We start from the raw sequence: 19,644 nt of genomic DNA on the forward strand, positions 1-19,644 counted from the left end.
CTCTAGTGCATCCGTTGCATGGCAATCCCTACTCACTCACATTGATATCTATTGATGGGCATCTCCATAGCCCGTTGATACGCCTAGTTGATGTGAGACTATCTTCCCCTCTTTTTGTCTTCTCCACAACCACCATTCTATTCCAACTATAGTGCTATATCCATGGCTCACGCTCATGTATTGCGTGAAGATTGAAAAGGTTTTGAAAAAGTTAGAGTATGAAACAATTGCTTGGCTTGTCATCGGGGTTGTGCATGATTTAAATATTTTGTGTGGTGAAGATAGAGCATAGCCAGACTATATGATTTTGTAGGGATAACTTTCTTTGGCCATGTTATGTTGAGAAGACATAATTGCTTTGTTAGTATGCTTGAAGTATTATTATTTTTATGTCAATATAAAATTTTGTCTTGAATCTTTCGAATCTGAATATTCATATCACAATTAAGAAGATTTGCATTGAAATTATGCCAAGTAGCACTCCGCATCAAAAATTCTCTTTTTATCATTTACCTACTCGAGGACGAGCAGGAATTAAGGTTGGGGATGCCTGATACATCTCCAACGTATCTATAATTTTTGATTGCTCCATGCTATATTATCTACTGTTTTGGACTATATTGGGCTTTTATTTTCCACTTTTATATTATTTTTGGGACTAATCTATTAACCAGAGGCCCAACCCATAATTGCTATTTTTTGCCTATTTCAGTGTTTCGAAGAAACGGAATATCAAACAGAGTCCAAACAAAATGAAACCTTCGGGAACGTGATTTTCTCACCGAACGTGATCCAGGAGACTTGGACCCTACGCCAAGGCATCAGAGAGGCGATCATGAGGGTGGGGGCGCCCCCCCTAGGGCGCGCCCCCTGCCTTGTGGGCCCCTTGGAGATCCACCAACGTACTTCTTCCTCCTATATATACCTACGTACCCCCAAACGAACAGATACGGAGCCAAAAACCTAATTCCACCGCCACAACTTTCTGTATCCACGAGATCCCATCTTGGGGCCTGTTCCGGAGCTCCGCCGGAGAGGGCCGTCATCATGGAGGGCTTCTACATCATCATAGCCTCTCCGATGAAGTGTGAGTAGTTTACCTCAGACCTTCGGGTCCATAGTTAGTAGCTAGATGGCTTCTTCCCTCTTTTTGGATCTCAATACAAAGTTCTCCCCCTCTCTTGTGGAGATCTATTCGATGTAATCTTCTTTTTGCGGTGTGTTTGTTGAGACCGATGAATTGTGGGTTTATGATCAAGTCTATCTATGAATAATATTTGAATCTTCTCTGAATTCTTTTATGTATGATTTGTTATCTTTGCAAGTCTCTTCGAATTATCCGTTTGGTTTGGCCAACTAGATTGGTAGTTCTTGCCATGGGAGAAGTGCTTAGCTTTGGGTTCGATCTTGCGGTGTCCTTTCCCAGTGAGAGAAGGGGCAGCAAGGCACGTATTGCATCGTTGCCATCGAGGATAACAAGATGGGGTTTATTTCATATTGCATGAATTTATCTCTCTACATCATGTCATCTTGCTTAAAGCGTTACTCTGTTTTTAACTTAATACTCTAGAGGCATGCTGGATAGCGGTCGATGAGTGGAGTAATAGTAGTAGATGCAGAATCGTTTCGGTCTACTTGTCACGGACGTGATGCCTATATACATGATCATGACTAGATATTCTCATAACTATGCTCAATTCTGTCAATTGCTCAACAGTAATTTGTTCACCCACTGTAGAATACTTATGCTCTTGAGAGAAGCCACTAGTGAAACTTATGGCCCCAGGGTATATTCTCATCATATCAATCTCCATCACTTTAATCTTGCTTTGCTTTTTTACTTTGCCTTTTACTTTTCACTTTGCATCTCTATACCAAAAATACCAAAAATATTATATCTATCAGATCTCACTCTCGTAAGTGACCGTGAAGGGATTGACAACCCCTAATCGCGTTGGTTGCGAGTAGCTATCGTTTTGTGCAGGTACGAGGGACTTGAGCGTGGCCTCCTACTGGATTGATACCTTGGTTCTCAAAAACTGAGGGAAATACTTATGCTACTCTGCTGCATCATCCCTTCCTCTTCGGGGAAATCCAACGCAAGCTCAAGAGGTAGCAATGAGCTTCTTAACCCCGAGGTCTGCCGCGATGCTGAGACTGGCAAGCAATCCCTCGTACTCAGCAGTGCTATTGGTGGACATCTCGGGGAAAGTGCATCTAGATTACGTACTTGAGGTGCTCCCCGGTAGGTGCGACAAGCAGCACACCGGCACCGGCGCCTTGCAGCGAGAAAGCCCCATCAAAGTACATGATCCAGTCGCGATCTTCGTCCTTGCCGGGGAGAGTGGTCTCCTGGATTTCTTCGTCAGGTGTTGAGGTCCATTCTACAATGAACTCCGCCAAGACTCTGCTCTGAATTGTCGAGGTACTTTCAAACTTCAAACCAAAACTTGACAACACCAAGGCCCACTCCACAATCCTCCCGGTTGCATCCGGGTTATGCAGTATTCGTTGCAAAGGGAGGCGGGTGACGACATTGATCTCGTGGGCTTGGAAGTAATGACGCAGCTTCCTCGAGGCCATAAGGAGGCCGAAGAGCAATTTCTGCACACCGGAGTACCTCGATCTAGCTCCTTGCAAGAGGGAGCTGACAAAGTAAACCGGGTGCTGCATCATCTTCTTTTTTTGCACCACCTCACTTGACTGCACGGGCACTGCCTTGGTGGCATCAGACTCTGCCGGGGGCCTCGCCTTGCCGGCACTAGGCCCTGCCGGGGGAATCTTGGGATTGCCATCCGCTGGTTCCGCCGCCGTCACTGCCTCCTCGTTGACCTCCCGCAATGCCACTAGTGCGGCGCTGACCACTTGATTTGTCGCCGCCAGATACATCAGCAACGGCTCTTGTGGTTTAGGCGCAACCAGTATTGGCATGGAGGAAATGTATTTCTTCAGATCCTGCAATGCCGCCTCGGCTTCCCGGGTCCATTCCATTGGTCCTGCCTTCTTCAAGATTTTGAAGAAAGGAAGGGCACGCTCGGCGGACTTGGAGATGAATCGGCTCATGGCGGCAACGCAGCCGGTGAGCCGACGCACATCCTTGATCCGCTTGGGCGCCTCAATATGCTCAATAGCCTTGATTTTGTCTGGGTTTGCCTCGATTCCGCGCTGCGACACAAAGAACCAGAGAAGCTTGCCGGATGGAATGCCGAAGACACACTTCTCAGGGTTCAGCTTGAGGTTGATCTTGCGCAGGTTGGAAAATGTCTCTTCCAGATCTTGCACAAGAGTTGGCTCGTCCTTGGTTTTGACCACTATGTCATCCATGTAGGCCTCCATATTTCTATGGAGCTGAGATTCAAAACCAATTGGACTACTCTTGCAAATGTTGAGCCAGCGCTCTTCAACCCAAAAGGCATCCGCAAAAAGCAATACATACCACATGGGGTGATGAACGCTATCTTTTCTTCATCCTCTCTTTTCATGAAGATCTGGTGGTAGCCCGAGTAGGCGTCAAGGAATGACAACAGATCACACCCGGTCGTGGAGTCAACAATCTGGTCGATGCGCGGCAACGAGAAGGGGTCCTTAGGACAAGCCTTATTAATATCTGTGTAATCAATACACAACCTCCACTTCCCATTCGCCTTGCGCACCACTACCGGATTGGCCAACCACGTTGGGTGGAGCACTCCCCTCACCAAACTTGCCGCTTCCAACTTCCTGATCTCCTCCATGATGAACTCCTGCCTCTCCAGAGCCTGCTTTCTGACCTTCTGCTGGACGGGCCGCGCATGGGGGCAGACAGCTAGGTGGTCCTCAATCACCTCCCTGGGAACACCGGGGATGTCGGATGCTTGCCATGCAAACACATTGACATTCACCCGCAGGAAGGTGACGAGCACGCCTTCCTATTTGCTGCTGAGGGTGGAGCCTATGGTGAAGGCCCCTCCCGTGCAATCCTCCCTGGCGGACACCTTCTTGGTTTGTGGTGGCTCGGCTCTGGATCTCTTGCTCTTGTCGGTAGAGCTCTCTGGCACGTCCTCGATGGCAGCACAACACTCCAAAGAGGTGCGCTTGCCGTAGTGGGTGCGAGAGATCTTACCAGGCTTCTTCCTCCCTCCCGGGGCCTCAGCGGCAGGAGTAGGTGCCTTGGCGGCAGCTGATGCAACTGCCTCCTGGTAGAGTTGGTCGGCACAAATCAGTGCGTCCTTCTTGTCGGAGGGGATGGAGATGATGGTCAACGGCCCAGGAATCTTTAGCATGTTCTAGGTGTAGTGTGACGCCACCATGAAATTGGCTAGTGCTGGGCGGCCGAGGATCCCGTTGTAGGGCAAGGGGATCTCAGCCACGTCGAAGACGATCCTCTCCGTCCTGTAGTTCAACTCTCCTCCAAATGTCACGGGTAGTGTGACCTTTCCCTTCGGCTGGCTCCTCCCTGGATTGACCCCTTGAAATGTGCCCGTTTCCTCGAGGTCTCCATCAGGGATTTGCAACCTTTTGATCACGACAGGCGAGATCAGGTTCAGGACGGCCCTGCCGTCAACCAACATCTTGTTCACCCCGAGGTTGCGTATCGTTGGTGAGACCAACAATGGCAAACACCTGACCGCGGTAGTGCGGTAAGGGTGGTCCTTGGCGTCAAAGATGAGGGGCGTGCTGGACCACTTCAGTGGCTTCCGAGCGTCGAACGACGGCTCTGCTGCTGTAATCTCACGCGCCCACTGCTTGAGCTGGCAGTGAGAGGTATGCAGCGAGGCGCCGCCATCGATGCACATGGCCTCTGTAGCCTTCTGGAACCCTTGCTCACCAGACTCGTCGTCCTCGTCGTGATCATCGTCTTCTTGTTTCTTGTCGCGGCCCCGGGCGGGCCTCTCTTACTGGTTGTCTTTGCCGGGGCGGCCTCCTTGGCCGCCACGCTTCTTGCTGGATCCCTCAGCACCGCCCTGGTCCCTCTCCTTGTCCCGCCTCTCGTACTCAGCCTTTTGCTTCTCAGCAAGCAGCTCGACTTGTCGGTAGTTCTGGAGGTCGTGGCCCTTGGTGCGGTGGATCTTGCAGTATTGCTTGCCGGAGCTCCCTGGCTTGTCGGTAGCCGCCAAGGCCTGGCAGGCGGCGCACCCGGCAATCTCCTTGTCGGGAGCGTCTGCCTTGACCTTCTTGCCGGCACCGGTGTCATCAGATCCCTCAATGACAAGCACAGCCTTGCCCTTGCGTTTCCTGTTGCGACGCCGGCCCTTCTTCGTCGGGGTAGCGGCGTCCTCATCGGTAGAGTTGGTTTCCGTGCTGGCGTCTTTGCCGGGGTACTTCCTTCCTTCTTCAGCCCGGGCGCATCTATCGGCCAGAGCGTAGAGCTCGGCCACATCCTTAATCTTGGTCATCGCCATCTCCTCGCGCATCTTGCGATTGCACACGTTCTGGTGGAATGCGCTAATCATAGCGGCGGGATGAACGTCGGGGATGTTGTACTGCACCCGGCTGAATCTCTAGATGTACTTGCACAGGGTCTCCCCTTCCTTCTGGGGAATGATATGCAGATCACTGGCCTGGCCATGAGCTTGGTGGCCTCCTGTGAAGGTGCCAACGAACTCATGGCACATATCCAACCAAGAAGAAATGGAATCCACCGGCCAGTGCATCAACCAAGACATCACATTGGGCTTGAGTGCGAGTGGGAAATAGTTGGCAAGCACCTTGTCGCCGCGAGCCCCAGCAGCCTGCATCGCGATGGTGTAGATGCTGAGGAACTCGGACGGATGGGTCTTGCCAGTGTACTTCTCGCCGACGTCGGGCTTGAACAGGCGGTGGGATGGCCACTGGAACTGTCGCAGCTCACGAGTAAAGGCCGGGCAGCCCACCTCATAAGGTAGGCCGCCGGAGCCCCCCCCAGTGCCGGGTGGTCCATAGCGGGTCCCGCCGGCTTGTCCGACTGGCGGCGCGTTTCGCGCCAGCGCTCGACGGTGGTTCGAGCGTCTTCGTGAGCTTGTTCCCGAAGGACCTGGCGCTGGTCGCGGAGGGTCCACGGGTCGGACGACGCTATGGAGATGTTATCACAAGCGTCGTCATGACGGGCCGACGCCCGCGGCGGCTGGCGAGGAGGAGGAGAGTGCATCGTGGCCACAACTCCCCCGGTTCTCCCAGCGCCAGCATGCGGTGGCTCGGTGGAGCGCCGACCCGAGGGTCCCGCCGGTCGCGGATCGTCTTTGTTGGTGACGGCGACGAGGCTCCGGATGGTGGCCCTCCACTCGTCAAGCTTCTCTACAGCAAGAGGGAAGTCAAGGAGCAGCTGCGCGCGCGCCAAAGCTTCTGCCGGCGTGGGCGGCGGCGACAGCTGCGTGGATCGCAACGCGGTTCGACTTCTAACTACGTTAGAAGGAGCTTCGTTACGACCCAGCGGTTGCGTGCCATTTTCGCCAGCGCTTCGGCGGGCATGCTGAACCCCTTCATCCTACGGACGACGCACGAGGCTCTTCCTACGGTGGTGCCTAGGGTCACCAATGCGGTGACGCTGCTCGAGCGCACACCATGGGAAGAGCACGTAGTGGTCGCCGGTGTGGGCGTCCTGGAGGTCGCTGCGCCGCCCGGAGGTGGCACAACGACACCCCTGGAGGGCTCCGCGCTGCCTGCGGGGGGCCCAGCTCCGTCTTTGGATCCGGCGATGTGTAGCTGGTCGTCTGATGCGCGAATGATGCCGCTCGCCAGGCTCTGACTACCAGGGCGATGCTGGTGCTCGCGGACCGCGGCCCGGGTCGTGTCTGCGTCCGGTCCATTGCCCGCCCGCACCGGCACAGGCTGCTCGGCTCCCAACGAGCCGACCGCCGTGGCCGTCTTCTTCTTAGGAGCTGAAAGGATCGAGAAGAGGTGTCTAGAGGGCGGGGGGGGGGGGGGGGTGATTAGACACTAAGTACCAAAAGTTGCAGTTTTTAAATTCTTCAAGTTGAAGTGGAGTTTTGGCACAAGTTTAACAAACATAATACATATCAAGAAAGCATGCAAAGAGTATATGATCAGCGGAAAGTAAAGCATGCAACTTGCAAGAATGTAAAGGGAAGGGTTTGGAGTGTGCAAACGCAATTTGGAGACACGGAGATTTTTGAGTCGTGGTTCCAATAGGTGGTGCTATCGTACATCCACGTTGATGGAGTGTAACTCCCTCGATGCGGCTATATCTCCCACGTGTCGAAGCACGACTTAGAGGCATAACCGCATTGAAAGCAATGTCGCAAGTGAGGTAATCTTCACACAACCCATATAATACATAAGGGAAAGACATACATAGTTGGCTTACAATCGCCACTTCACACAATTACATGAATAAAGCATTACAACATCCAAGACAATCAAGGTCCGACTACGGAACCAAAATAAAAGAAGAACCCAAATGCGACAAAGGTCCCCGATCGACCCCAACTGGGCTCCACTACTGATCAACTAGAACGAAACAACACAAAGGACAAGATCTTCATCGAGCTCCTCCTTGAGCTTGGTTGCATCATCTGCACGGACTCATCGGCACCTGCAAGCTGGTTTTGGAAGTATCTGTGAGCCACGGGGACTCAGCAATCTCACACCCTCGCGATCAAGACTATTTAAGCTTATGGGTAAGTTAAAAGGTATGAGGTGGAGCTGCAGCAAGCGACTAGCATATATGGTGGCTAACTTACGCAAATGAGAGCGAGAAGAGAAGGCAAAGCACGATCGAGAAACTATGATCAAGAAGTGATCCTAGAACAACCTACGTCAAACATGACTCCAACACCGTGTTCACTTCCCAGACTCCGCCGGAAAGAGACCATCACGGTTACACACGCGGTTGATGCATTTTAATTAAGGTCAACTTCAGGTTTTCTACAACCGAACGTTAACAAATTCCCATCTGCCCATAACCACGGGCACAGCTTTCGAAAGTTCAAATCCCTACAGGGGAGTCCCAACTTAGCCCATGACAAGCTCTCACGGTCAACGAAGGATATACTTTCTCCCAAGACATTCCGATCGGACTCGGTATCCCGGTTCTACAAGACAATTTCGACAAGTTAAAACAAGTCCAGCAACACCGCCCGAATGTGCCGACAAATCCCGATAGGAGCTACACATATCTCGTTCTCAGGGCACACTCAGATAGGTCAAGCTACGAGTAAAACCAAACCTCGAGTTTCCCCGAGGTGGCCCCGCAGGCTGCCCGTTTCGGACCAACACTCAGAGAAGCACTGGCCCCCGGGGGGGGGGGGTAAAATAAAGATGACCCTTGAGTCCGCGAAACCCAAGGGAAAAAGAGGCTAGGTGGCGAATGGTAAAACCAAAGTTGGGCATTGCTGGAAGAGTTTTATTCAAGGCGAACTGTCGAGGGGTTCCCATTATTACCCAACCGCGTAAGGAACGCAAAATCCGGGAACATAACACCGATATGACGGAAACTAGGGCGGCAAGAGTGGAACAAAACACTAGGAAAAAGGCTGAGCCTTCCACCCTTTACCAAGTATATAGATGCATTAATTAAATAAGAGATATTGTGATATCCCAACAAGTAAACATGTTCCAACAAGGAACAAACTTCAATCTTCACCTGCAACTAACAACTCTATAAGAGGGGCTGAGCAAAGCGGTAACATAGCCAAACAACGGTTTGCTAGGACAAGGTGGGTTAGAGGCTTGGTTCAATGATATGGGAGGCATGATAAGCAAGTGGTAGGCATCGTAGCATAGGCATAGCAAAAGAGCGAGCATCTAGCAAGCAAAGATAGAAGTGATTTCGAGGGTATGGTCATCCTGCCTGAAATCCCGCAAGGAAGAAGAACGAGTCCATGAAGAAGACAAACGGACGTAGTCGAACGGGTCCTCACAAACGTGACGTTACCGGAACCAACCCGAAGAAGCAAACACCGGAAATAAGCACACAACATAGTAGACAACCACTACAACAACATGGCATGATGCACAACAAGTATGATGCATGTCCGGTTTAATGAAGCATGGCAACGTGCACAAGCAATCCTACAAATTAAGTGGAGCTCAATATGCAACGGGATGCATATTGACGGAACACCACATTCGAGTTACTTAGTTCGATCTCGTTTATGTACCCAACAAGATTAAATGTTGTTAGCATGGCAAGAGGGTGAAGCAAAGTAAAAATACCTATCTAGTCAAGTTTAAATGAGGCCGGAAGCAACGAACAACAAATCCAGAAACTCCTCGTGTGCATATATTAGGTTAGGTCCTGTTCTGCCCTAAACCATATTTTAGAGTTGTTTAACATGCAAAGCAATGTCACCATGATAAACTAGGCAAAATTCTACCCCATTTACATATATAATTTATTAGATTTGGAGCTACGGTTATTTAGTTATGAATTATATCATTTTAACATGGCCTATGAGAAAATTGATGCAAACAGAAAGTTAAACATTTCGACCATGGTTGAAAGTTGGGTATTATGAAACTAGACAAGATTCCAAGCATTTTTCATATATTACTTATTTTAATCCGATGCACGGTTTGTGAGATATTAAATGAATGAACATGGAGGGTTTTTCTGTAAAACTGCAGTTCCCTGGAATAAATACTAAATTCGTAGAACTAAAAAAAAATTACAGGCTGAAACTGAGCAAACGGGCCAACAGGGTAATAGGCGCAACATGACTATCACACGCCCATGGCGCCAAATAGCGAAGGTTGTGGGGAGCTCACCCATGGGCTTGGCCCGTTCTGTGGTGCGGTTTGGTTCTAGAAGCGGCTGGGCTAGTACATGCTCACGCGGCCCACGATGGCGCTGGAGGTGGGCCTTGCTGCCGATGCGCTGGAGGCGCGGTCAACGCTCGGGGCGAACGCTTGTTCGTCCCTGACGAGAGGAAGCAGGCGGCAGTGGGACTCACAGCATCGGCGGACCTCAGGGAAGAAGATGGCGGCGGCTGGGTTCATGGCCGGCGGAGAACGACGTGGAGGAGGCGTCGGGGATGGACAGCTCCGGCCGGAGACAAGACCATGATGGGGCGACCTGGGATGAGGCAGAGGAGCAGTTGCACGGGTCGAGCGAAGGAGGCGCCGTGGTGACGAGCGGCGCTGGGATGATGCAAAACGGGCACGGGAAAACGGATGGATCCGGCGTGTGGAGGACCAGATCCAGGCTCCACGGGTATCTTTGAACATCGGCGTAGGCAGAACCACGCGGCGGCGAGCTCCTGTCCATGGAAATAGAAGAGAGAGAGAGGATTGAGAGAAAGAAACCAAAGGAAGGAGAAGAAGGGAGAGAGGGGCGCGAGGGATGAGGTCGGCCTGGATCAGTGGCGGCTCACGAGGAGGTCATGGCTGCGCTGCTGCTCTTCACCGGCGGGGACTGCTGGCTCGATCTGCTCGGGGATCGAAGCAGGAGGAGCGGATGCGGGTTGGCTCGGGATGGATCCCGAGGGGAACTAGAGACTGGCGGCGGGGAGGAGGATCCCTAGAAATTAGGGATTTGTCTGATTTGGGTAGGGGTTGGTCTATATATATATGGAAAAGAAGGGAGTAGGATCATCCGATCAAAATCCGACGGTCGAGAATAGATAGGCTAGGAAAGTCTAAATAAGAAACGGAGACGTTTAGTAGATGTTTGGGGATGATCCGGACCTAACAGTGATGACTGTCCGGGTCGGGTCCGAGACAGCTTTTCAGACACGCGCGCGAGGAAGGCCGCGGGCTGACGAGAGAGGTTAGGTTGGGCCTGGCGGTGGTAGTGGACTGTGAAGAAGGCCTCAGGCTGAGAAAAGAGAAGAGAGAAAGGCCCGGCGACTGTTTCCAGAGACCGAAAACGTCCGACGTTAGACCGGCTATACTGCTGCTATAGTTATCCGTTGGGGCATCAAACGATCTCCGAATGCGATGAAACTTGACAGGCGGTCTATCTACACTATAATAAGACCACACGTCAACTCTCATCCCATTCCGAGAACATTTTCTGGCCACTTATAAAATACTATTTCGGACATGCCGCGGGCGCGTGCAAGTGTGGTTGGGCTCAGAACGGACAACGGACGGAACGAGGAGACCGGGACAGATGCAAATTTTTTTTAAAACATGATGATGCAATGCACATGATGACATGACAAGATGCGACACGCAAGCAAAGAGAAGGCAACAACAACGAATAACTGGAGGACACCTGGCACAACGGTCTCGGGGCGTTACATGGAGACTTCAACCAATAAAGGGTAACAGTTGCGCGAGTCCATGGAGGGCTCCACCCACGAAGGGTCCACAAAGAAGCAACCTTGTCTATCCCACCATGGCCGTCGCCCATGAAGGACTTGTCTCACTAGCGGTAGATCTTCATGAAGTAGGCGATCTCCTTGCCCTTACAAACTCCTTGGTTCAACTCCACAATCTTGTCGGAGGCTCCCAAGTGACACCTAGCCAATCTAGGAGACACCACTCTCCAAGAAGTAACAAATGGTGTGTTGATGATGAACTCCTTGCTCTTGTGCTTCAAATGATAGTCTCCCCAACACTCAACTCTCTCTCACAGGATTTGGATTTGGTGGAAAGAAGATTTGAGTGGAAAGCAACTTGGGGAAGGCTAGAGATCAATATTCATATGGTAGGAATGGAATATCTTGGCCTCAACATAAGTGTAGGTGGTTCTCTCTCAGAAAATGTAGGTTGGAAGTGTAGGTTCGTTCTGATGGCTCTCTCCACGAATGAAGAGGAGGTGGAGGGGTATATATAGCCTCCACACAAAATCTAACCGTTACACACAACTTGCCAAACTCGGTGGGACCGAATTGGTAAACTCGGTCGGATCGATTCAGCAAATCTAGTGACCGTTAGGATTTTCGGTGGGACCGACATGCAACTCGGTAGGACCGATATGGTTAGGGTTAGGGCATAACGTAATCTTGGTGAGACCGATTACACAAACTCGGTGAGACCGATTTTGGTAATAAGCTAACCAGAGAGTTGGTCAGGTAAACTCGGTGGGACCGATTCGCTCATTTCGGTGAGACCAAAATGTTACAAAAAGGGAATCAGAGAGTTTACATTGCAATCTCGGTGCTACCGATTGCAAGTTTCGGTGAGACCGAAATTATTGCAATAGGCAATAGAGAGTTCGCAATCCCATCTCGGTGAGACTGAGATCCCTATCGGTGAGACCGATTTGCCTAGGGTTTGTGGCAGTGGCTATGACATCTGAACTCGGTGGCGCCGGACGGAAAGAATCGGTGGGGCTGAGTTTGACTTTTGGTTTGGGTCATATGTGGATGTGAGAAAGTAGTTGAGCGCTTTGGAGCATATCACTAAGCACTTGAGCAAGAGCCTCATTAAGCAACACCTCATCCCTCCTTGATAGTATTGGCTTTTCCTAAAGACTCAATGTGATCTTGGATCACTAAAATAGAAAATGTAGAGTCTTGAACTTTGAGCTTGAGCCAATCCTTTGTCCTTAGCATCTTGAAGGGGTTTCACATCCTCTAGTCCATGCCACCTCATTGTTGAACTTATCTGAAACATACTAGGTAAAAGTGTTAGTCCAACAAGAGATATGTTGTCATTAATTACCAAAACCACCTAGGGAGCACTTGTGCTTTTAGGAGCCATGGCGATGAAGAACTGCTAGCCTAACTACTAGACCAGATTCTCACAATTGCGCCCCCTACCTGGCGCGCCAAAAATGTTGGTGTGGAACGACACCTATGGGATCACAAGAATACCTACTACGGTTGCCGGGGCGCAGGGTTGCTAGAAGAGCAGGGCTACTAGGCAACACAAGGATTGTTTACCCAGGTTCGGGCCGCGAGGATGCGTAAAACCCTAGTCCTGCTTTGGTGGGTGTATTTCAGAGAGTTCTTGAGCTCTCGAACAAGCTGTGGTTAGTGCGTGGTTCGAAAGAGCCGAATCCCTCTCCAGTATGCCATGGGCCTCCTTTTATAGTCGGAAGGGGCTGCCACAGTGGCACACAAGAGGTGGAAAGGCGTACAGTGCCCCGAGCTTATCGCTCGTATTATAGGACAAGACACATTTAATGCATAGCTTAGGTGTCCCCTTGCTTTATTGGGGATGGGGGCGAGGCCCGTCCCGTCCGTCGCTGCTCCTCCTCGCTTTGACACGCGCCCTGGCCAGTGAGGTGCGTGGTGCCATGTAGGGAGGCAGGTAGCTGAGGTGGCGCAGTGGCGGAGCCTTCATGAAGATCTGCATGCCGCCACGTAGGTGCTCGATGAGTTGGCCTGGGAGCTGCATGTTGCCACGCAGGTGCTCACCCAGCTGGTTGGGCTGCCAGCTGCATGTGAATGGCGATGGAAGCTTGGTTGGCGTGGGCCTGGCGGTGGCCCTGTTGGCTTCCTTGGTGAGGGCCTTGCCGGGTGGCCTGATAAGGGTCTTGCCGTGGCGCGCTGTCGTCCCCGGCAAGGGCCTTGCCGGGGGTCTGGTGGCCTTCCTCGGCAAGGATCTTGCCAAAGATCGTCGCCTTCTATTCCTCATCTGATCTTGAATATGTCTTCACAAAGATCTGCATGCCACCACGGAGGTGCCTCCCGAGCCCTGGCCCAATGTGATGTTGGAGACCGTGGGCTCAAGGGTGGCCTGCTCTGTTGGTGCGGGGCGAGCTGTCCCGGCAAGGATCTTGCCGGGGCTGCCCCGGCAAGGGTCTTGCCGGGGGAACCTGCTTCGTCCCTCTGCTCTTTGTGGTCTTGGCCATGGAGTTGCTCTTATTATCTTGGGTATTGGTCTTACCTTGGCTCACCTCCCCTGTTCTGCTTGGCATGACCGTAGGCGCGGCTCCGACTGCCCGTGCACAGGTATAGGGGTACAAAAACGCACCCCTCTTTTTGTACACCGACAACATGGGAAACGGTTCCAAAGTCGATGTGATCGCCGTCAGCACGCTACCTCTACATCTACCTTCGGGATTAGTATTAGACCTAAATAATTGTTATTTGGTGCTAGCGTTGAGCATGAACATTATATCTGGATCTTGTTTGATGCGAGACGGTTATTCATTTAAATCAGAGAATAGTGGTTGTTCTATTTATATGAGTAATATCTTTTATGGCCACGCACCCTTGAAGAGTGTTCTATTCTTGATGAATCTCGATAGTAGTGATACACATATTCATAATATTGAAGCCAAAAGATGCAGAGTTGATAATGATAGTGCAACTTATTTGTGGCACTGCCGTTTGGGTCATATTGGTGTAAAGCGCATGAAGAAACTCCATACTGATGGACTTTTTGGAATCACTTGATTATGAATCACTTGGTACTTGCGAACCATGCCTCATGGGCAAGATGACTAAAATGCCGTTCTCCAGAACTATGGAGCAATCAACTGATTTATTGGAGATCATACATACTGATGTATGTGGTCTAATGAATGTTGAGGCTCGCGGTGGGTATCGTTATTTTCTCACCTTCACAGATGATTTAAGCAGATATGGGTATATCTACTTAATGAAACATAAGTCTGAAACATTTGAAAAGTTCAAAGAATTTCAGAGTGAAGTTGAAAATCATCATAACACGAAAATAAAATTTCTACGATCTGATCGTGGAGGAGAATATTTGAGTTACGAGTTTGGTCTACATTTGAAACAATGCAGAATAGTTTCGCAACTCACGCCACCCGGAACACCACAGCGTAATGGTGTGTCCGAACATCGTAATCGTACTTTACTAGATATGGTGTGATCTATGATGTCTCTTACTAATTTACCGCTATCGTTTTGGGGTTATGCTTTAGAGACGTCCGCATTCACGTTAAATAGGGCACCATCAAAATCCGTTGAGACAACGCCTTATGAACTGTGGTTTGGCAAGAAACCAAAGTTGTCGTTTCTTAAAGTTTGGGGTTGCGATGCTTATGTGAAAAAGCTTCAACCTGATAAGCTCGAACCCAAGTCGGAGAAATGTGCCTTCATAGGATACCCAAAGGAAACTGTTGGGTACACCTTCTATCACAGATCCGAAGGCAAAACATTCGTTGCCAAGAATGGATCCTTTCTAGAGAAGGAGTTTCTCTCGAAAAAAGTGAGTGGGAGGAAAGTAGAACTTGATGAGGTAACTGTACCTGCTCCCTTATTGGAAAGTAGTTCATCACAGAAACCGGTTCCTGTGACACCTACACCAATTAGTGAGGAAGTTAATGATGATGATCATGAAACTTCATATCAAGTTGTTACTGAACCTCGTAGGTCAAACAGAGTAAGATCCGCACCAGAGTGGTACGACAATCCTGTTCTGGAGGTTATGTTGCTAGACCATGACGAACCTACGAACTATGAAGAAGCGATGGTGAGCCCAGATTCCGCAAAATGGCTTGAGGCCATGAAATCTGAGATGGGATCCATGTATGAGAACAAAGTGTGGACTTTGGTTGACTTTCCCGATGATCGGCAGGCCATTGAAAATAAATGGATCTTCAAGAAGAAGACTGACGCTGACGCTAATATTATTGTCTATAAAGCTCGACTTGTTGCAAAAGGTTCTCGACAAGTTCAAGGGATTGACTACAATGAGACCTTCTCACCCGTAGCGATGCTTAAGTCTGTCCGAATCATGTTAGCAATTGCCGCATTTTATGATTATAAAATTTGGCAAATGGATGTCAAAACTGCATTCCTGAATGGATTTATGGAAGAAGAGTTGTATATGATGCAATCGGAAGGTTTTGTCGATCCAAAGGGAGCTAACAAAGTATGCAGGCTCCAGCGACCCATTTATGGACTGGTGCAAGCCTCTCGGAGTTGGAATAAACTTTTTGATAGTGTGATCAAAGCATATGGTTTTATACAGACTTTTGGAGAAGCCTGTATTTACAATAAAGTGAGTGGGAGCTCTGTGCCATTTCTGATATTATATGTGGATGACATATTATTGATTGGAAATGATATAGAATTTCTGGATAGCATAAAAGGTTATTTGAATAAGAGTTTTTCAATGAAGGACCTTGGTGAAGCTGCTTATATATTGGGCATAAGAATCTATAGAGATAGATCAAGACACTTAATTGGACTTTCACAAAGCACATACCTTGAAAATGTTTTGAAGAAGTTCAAAATGGATCAAGCAAAGAAAGGGTTCTTGCCTGTGTTACAAGGTGTGAAGTTGAGTACGACTCAATGCCTGACCACTGCAGAAGATAGAGAGAAAATGAAAGATGTTCCCTATGCTTCAGCCATAGGCTCTATCATGTATGCAATGCTGTGTACCAGACCTGATGTGTGCCTTGCTCTTAGTTTAGCAGGGAGGTACCAAAGTAATCCAGGAGTGGATCACTGGACAGCGGTCAAGAACATCCTGAAATACTTGAGAAGGACTAAGGATATGTTTCTCGTTTATGGAGGTGACAAAGAGCTCGTCGTAAATGGTTACGTTGATGTAAGCTTTGACACTGATCCGGACGATTCTAAATCGCAAACTGGATACGTGTTTATATTAAACGGTGGAGCTGTCAGTTGGTGCAGTTCTAAACAAAGCATCGTAGCGGGATCTACATGTGAAGCAGAGTAGATAGCTGCTTCGGAAGCAGCAAATGAAGGAGTCTGGACGAAGGAGTTCATATCCGATCTAGGTGTCATACCTAGTGCATCGGGTCTAATGAAAATCTTTTGTCACAATACTGGTGCAATTGCTTTGGCAAAGGAATCCAGATTTCACAAGAGAACCAAGCACATCAAGAGACGCTTCAACTCCATCCAGTATCAAGTCCAGGTGGGAGACATAGAGATTTGCAAGATACATACGGATCTGAATGTTGCAGATCCGTTGACTAAGCCTCTTCCACGAGCAAAACATGATCAGCACCAAGGCTCCATGGGTGTTAGAATCATTACTGTGTAGTCTAGATTATTGACTCTAGTGCAAATGGGAGACTGAAGGAAATATGCCCTAGAGGCAATAATAAAGTTATTATTTATTTCCTTATATCATGATAAATGTTTATTATTCATGCTAGAATTGTATTAACCGGAAACATGATACATGTGTGAATACATAGACAAACAGAGTGTCACTAGTATGCCTCTACTTGACTAGCTCGTTGATCAAAGATGGTTATGTTTCCTAGCCATAGACAAAGAGTTGTCATTTGATTAATGGGATCACATCATTAGGAGAATGATGTGATTGACTTGACCCATTCCGTTAGCTTAGCGCTTGATCGTTCAGTATGTTGCTATTGCTTTCTTCATGACTTATACATGTTCCTATGACTATGAGATTATGCAACTCCCATTTACCGGAGGAACACTTTGTGTGCTACCAAATTTCACAACGTAACTGGGTGATTATAAAGGTGCTCTACAGGTGTCTACGAAGGTACTTGTTGGGTTGGCGTATTTTGAGATTAGGATTTGTCACTCCGATTGTTCGAGAGGTATCTCTGGGCCCACTCGGCAATGCACATCACTTAAGCCTTGCAAGCATTGCAACTAATGAGTTAGTTGCGGGATGATGTATTACAGAACGAGTAAAGAGACTTGCCGGTAACGAGATTGAACTAGGTATTGAGATACCGACGATCGAATCTCGGGTAAGTAACATACCGATGACAAAGGGAACAACGTATGTTGTTATGCAGTTTGACCGATCAAGATCTTTGTAAAATATGTGGGAGCCAATATGAGCATCCATGTTCCGCTATTGGTTATTGACCAGAGACGTGTCTCGTTCATGTCTACATTGTTCTCGAACCTGTAGGGTCCGCACACTTAAAGTTTGATGACGGTTATATTATGAGTTTATGTGTTTTGATCTACCGAAGGTTGTTCGGAGTCCCGGATGTGATCTCGGACATGACGAGGAGTCTCAAAACGGTTGAGACGTAAAGATCGATATATTGGACGACTATGTTTGGACACCAGAAAGGTTCCGGAAGGTTTTGGACATTTATCGAAGTACCGGGAGTTACCGAAACCCCCCGGGAACTTGTTGGGCCCTAGTGGAGAGAGAGAGGGGCCGGCCAGGGCAAGAGGCGCCCCCTCCCCTTGAGTCCGAATAGGACAAGGAAGGAGGGGCCCTTTCCTTTCCCCTCCCCCACTCCTTCCTCCCCCTCCTTCTTGGACTAGGAAAGGGAGGGGCAAACCTACTTGGAGTAGGTTGCCCCCTCCTAGGGCGCGCCACTCCCCTTGGCCGGCCCTCTCCTCCTCCCGCCTTTATATATGGAGGAGGGGGCACCCCATAGACACAACAATTGATCTCTTGATCTTTTAGCCGTGTGCGGTGCCCCCTCCACCATAATCCACCTCGATAATATCATAGCGGTGCTTAGGCGAAGCCCAGCGTCGGTAGAACATCATCATCGTCACCACGACGTTGTGCTGACGGAACTCTCCCTCAAAGCTCGGCTGGATCGGAGTTCGAGGGACGTCATCGAGTTGAACGTGTGCTGAACTCGGAGGTGTCGTGCGTTCGATACTTGATCGGTTGGATCGTGAAGACGTACGACTACATCAACCGCGTTGTGCTAACGCTTCCGCTTTTGGTCTACGAGGGTATGTGGACAACACTCTTCCCTCTCGTTGCTATGCATCACCATGATCTTGTGTCTGTGTAGGATTTTTTTTTGAAATTACTACGTTCCCCAACAGTCCGGTGGGTCCCTGCTGTTAGGTGGAGGAATCATTATTTTCCGCGTAATAAGGAGGCACTTCCTTGCTACGGCTATGGACTCAGCTGTCAGCCTCTCCATGTACAGTACACTTCCGATGGAAGTCGTTCCTTGACCACGTTGACCACGCCGCGTTTCGTTGCATGCATGCGTCCACGGGCGTGGTGCGTCCCCATTGTGAGCCTCTCACGTACAGTCATCTTCCGACGACTCTTGGTTGTTGACCATGTTGACCATACCGTGCCGAGCACACCAAAGGCCGGTGGACGACGGTGAGGCCCCAGACTGGAACGACCCGGAGATGGGGAAGACGGGGCAGGAGTCGCAGATGGAGAGGAGTGGGAAACTTGACTGGTTCGGGTGCGCGGCAGCACAGCCGCGGTGCCGCCCATGGGAGACAGGAGCAAGAATAGAGGTTGAAGAAGGAGCACGACTGTTGGATTAACATCCAACGGTCTAGCTGCTAGAATAATTTGTTGATTAAGTTTACAAAGCCCTGCGCACACGTCCGCTTAGTAGGCCCACAAGTCAGCCACCAAATCTGACGGGTCCCAGCTGTCAACGGGAGGAATAATTTTTTTCGCATAACAAGGAGGCACTTCCTTCCGTGCGAAGATACAGCCGGTGGGTCCCAGATGTCAGGTGGAGGAAACATTTTTTAGCTTAATAAGGAGGAACTTTCCTTGTGTGCGACCATGGACCTCGTGGGTCCCAGCCGTCAGGCTCTCCACGTACAGTCCTCTTCTGATGACTCTCGTTTGTTGACCACGCCGCACCGAGCGCAGCGAGGTGGTGGACGACGGCGAGGCCCCGGACGGGAATGACTCGGAGATGGGAAGACGCGGTAGTGGAGTCGCAGATTGAGTGGAGGAGAAGGGTTATAACTGGTTCTGGTGTGGCGTGGGGCTGCAGTCGGTGGAGAATAACAGGAGGTGTGGAGGGGTGGAGGGATAGCCTGGCCGGCGCTGGGGTAGCACTTCGCAGCTATGCGTGCTAAGCAGAGCCGCTAGCCGCCGGAGGCCGGACCAGGCGGTCCCGGCGATGCTGGAGGAAGAAGACGAGAGATTGAAGGT

Source organism: Triticum urartu, chromosome 1A (genome assembly GCF_056163025.1).
Source record: "Triticum urartu cultivar PI428250 chromosome 1A, HENAU_Tu73, whole genome shotgun sequence".
Taxonomy (NCBI): domain Eukaryota; kingdom Viridiplantae; phylum Streptophyta; class Magnoliopsida; order Poales; family Poaceae; genus Triticum; species Triticum urartu.